This window comes from Aplysia californica, unplaced genomic scaffold, assembly GCF_000002075.1.
Source record: "Aplysia californica isolate F4 #8 unplaced genomic scaffold, AplCal3.0 scaffold00314, whole genome shotgun sequence".
Lineage (NCBI taxonomy): Eukaryota > Metazoa > Mollusca > Gastropoda > Aplysiida > Aplysiidae > Aplysia > Aplysia californica.
Window position 1 is genome coordinate 400,678 of NW_004797584.1, and position 3,720 is coordinate 404,397.

The window sequence follows — 3,720 nt, forward strand, 5'->3', positions numbered from 1 at the left end:
AGCTGGAGAGTTTGTGTTTGATAGTTGAGGAGATATTTGACAATAAGTTGCGCCATGAATTTTTAACGGCACAATAAGTGGTTTCCGCTATTTTGGCCAACAATTTTGAGAATTTATTAAATCAAATTTAGCGGCCAGTGTCCACTGACCATTGTCCGCCAACTGTGTTTTACTTCTGTGTTGCTATAATGTCTAGATAGAAAAAGCAATTCCCAAACGTCAGTAGTGCTAATGAAGTTGAAATAGGACAGTTTAGCCGGACCTGACAAGTCACATGTTATTGACACATTAGAACAGATGATTAATTTATTCTAGAAACAAATGCTACTTATTAATGAACTGAAAGTAACAACAACACACTCTGACGCAATCCCTGTTTATTGTGGTGCCCACCATAAGACTCAATAAAAAAAAAAAAATTAAAGGCAACTTAGAAAGGTTTGCACAAATGTTCGTCTATAGCCGATAGCGAAAACGTGAGACTGGTGTTTGGCACTTTATTTTGGTGCCCATGGTTAGCGCGCTTCGCAACGAAGTGTTTAATGAGGGCAAAGAGCGCCTGCCATAACGTTACGCAATCTAGGGATATAATGATTCAAGTTTAAACCAATACTTTGCATACAGAGGGATAGAAGCAGAAGGCAAATATAGTGCGCGGAGTAATTTATGCACATTTGATGATGTTTGACGTGTGAAATATTATCAGCTGAGGCCTATATTTTACTTGTGAAACATAAGGATTTATTTTACCGAAAGTGCAATGTTAAAACAACCCCGTGTTTGGTATAAAAATATCTATTTATCTGTTTGTATATTAAATATACTCGCTATCCCTATCTATCTATCAGTGTGTATACATTTCGTCCAAAAGAAACTTGAAAATGTAATCACCAAATCATCCTGTTAAAGTCTCGCATTATCTACTCATGCAGCACACCAATTTAAAGCTAAATAAATTCTGCATCATCTGCCACATTAATACATTCGTCATGTTAAGAGACTCAAAATTGACCTTTAAAAAATCAGGCTTGGCAAAATTGTGCGAATCAAAGAAACGTAAAATTGTCTTCGCAGGTGCATTAAGGAGCATCAATATTGATAGAACGGACAAACATTATATATCCAATGAATGGAAAATATTGTATTGCAATAAACAATATGATATTTATTTGTCGCGATAGTTTCAAACAAAACGGAAAACAAGAGAAATCACAAATACCCTGCAAAGTTTGGACTTAACATTAAATGTGCTCATTATTACTCTGCTTAGGAGCCATTAGTTTTGTATAGTGCACGAACCCTTTGGGCATCGACTTTAATAAATTCTGGTCACAATTATCTGTCATTTCATTCCAAAAGTCACAGCTACTGTTTCGTGGTACATCATTCTGCACATACCTGTAGGTTTCACATCGGGGCTATTTACAGGTGACCACTCAAACGTTGATTTAATTAGGTTTCACAATAATTATTTAGTAGCAGTGGCCCTCTAAAAAAGTTATTTGCTATGCATGGATAGGTCTACTTGAATGACACATTGACAAAAATAAGGGCAAGACATTACGTTCCAGCACTTTCGTGATGTACATATTGGTAGTTCATCCAGTGATTTTCCTGAGTTTGGTTTTGTTCAATCAACCCCAGACCACCCAAAACCATGGTAGTTTGGTGGTCTCTGTTTCTCACTGACATATGAGAAACTCTAACTAATACAGTCCGTATTCAGAAAAAAGGTATCGTACTCCTAAACAAAATTGAATACAGAATTAATACTAATGAGCACATATTATGTTAAGTCCAGGTTTTGTGTGGTATTTGCAGCTGTTCTCTTCTCCAATCTGTTTGAAAATATCATAAAAAGATGCTGTTCATTGCAGAGACAATAATAGTCTCTTTTCATTTGATATTCAATACATTCCATTCCGCCAAAGCTGATGCACTTCAAATACGAGCGAACATATTTTTGCGTTTCTCTGATTTCACGGGCCTGATTTTTAAAAGGTCAGTTTTGAGTGACCATATCGCGGGCATCTCTAAACATAGATAAAATATTAATGTGTCAGATGATTCAGAAATTATTCAGCTATAAATTAGTATGCAGCATGAGCGGGTAGTTCAAACCCATAGCACGATGATTGGGTGATTACATTTTATAGTTTCTTTTGGATGCAACTATACTGAACGCCATTAAAAGCGCAACACTTTTTACAATCTGTTCTCGTTAGTATCAAATAAAGATCGGTTAAAAGAAGTGTTTACTGAAGTTTATTCATTTTCCAACCCATGATACCATTTTAATCACATACTTCAACTGTTTCCGATACATTGTCTTCCTTCTTTCGAAGTGCTCCCCTTTAGACAAATTTGCAGATAAGCACAAATCGAAGCTAAATAAAGATCTCTCTCCCTTAGTACGTTGTATGATCGTCACAAACATGTGTAAAGACCAAGACACGTCTTCACATGGATCTTTAATATTTTCAATGTTTTTTAAAAAGAGATTCTGTCCCACTTTTGCATCAGCACAACCGCCAATCGAAGCAGATTCGCAAAAAAAGACGAGCACGTACTTTGCGGTTCAGGTCATCACTTATGTGCGCTGCTGGAGATAATATGTGTAGTAGGAGCACTGGCCAGTCCATAACATTCGTATTAGGACCTACCAGAAACTGTGTCGTTTGTCAAATCGGCAGGAGTTGTCGTGTTGGAAGATAGAGATCCTCAGCTTTTTTACGTGCTGTTTCTCCCAGTGAAGACAGCGCTGTTGTCGCAGATTCGTTAATACCGGTTCTAAAAAAGATGTTCTTGATTTAAGTCCTGAACGTGCAAGACTGCGCGTGACACTGGTGGATGAAACATTTTCACACACTTCTTGCTTGCCTTGAGCTGTTACTTTTGCACGAAGGAAATGATTTCGTAGATGCAACAGCAAAATCTGTCTGTCTTGAGCAAGGCTTGTGACGAAAGGCTGTCTTATTCTTTGTCGATCCCTGACATTTCAAGTGTGCTAAAATATTTGGATAAGTCGAGAAACAATACACGCACAGCCCTCTTGCTGCTTCTCGGGCAGATTTTCCGCCTTGAACTAGGCGGGGGCAAACTTGCGGTCAGTTTCGCTAAGTAAAGGCGTCTTGTAATGAAAGAAGATTCATAACTGATCACTACTGGCCCGTGGGGATTTCTGCGCATGTTCCGAGCGAAAGAATTCGGTCGATTAGCTAGCTCTCTCTCTCTCTCTCTCTCTCTCTCAGAGCCCACAGTTCTGCATTATTATGCTGTTCCCACGTATATAAATCACAGCATAGTTGACAAAGGGAACAGATCGTGTAAAGCTTTACAGCCTACGTAAGCTGAATGTTTCCCTGCGTTTTTTTTATCCTTGCTTTTCTTTCTTTCTTTTTTTTTTTTTTTTTGGTTCGTTAATCATTGTGCTAGGTACAGAATCATTCATTGCGAACTGTGTGAGAACTCTTTTATCTACAAAACGGGCGTTCCTAATGCATGGACTCTAAAAGTCTAATCGTCGAGCGTATAATAAAAACGGGCAGGGTACACAGGTAATGCGGTCAGAGTTTGTTTGACGGTTTTCCGTCGTGTCTATCATGGGAGGGGCTCACATAAGCTTGGAAGTTCACATAGTTAAGACATTCCAAATTCCTCTCCGCCTGTCGGATTTTTTTTTTGAAATACTCCACACCCCCACTCTGTTTTCTCTCTCTA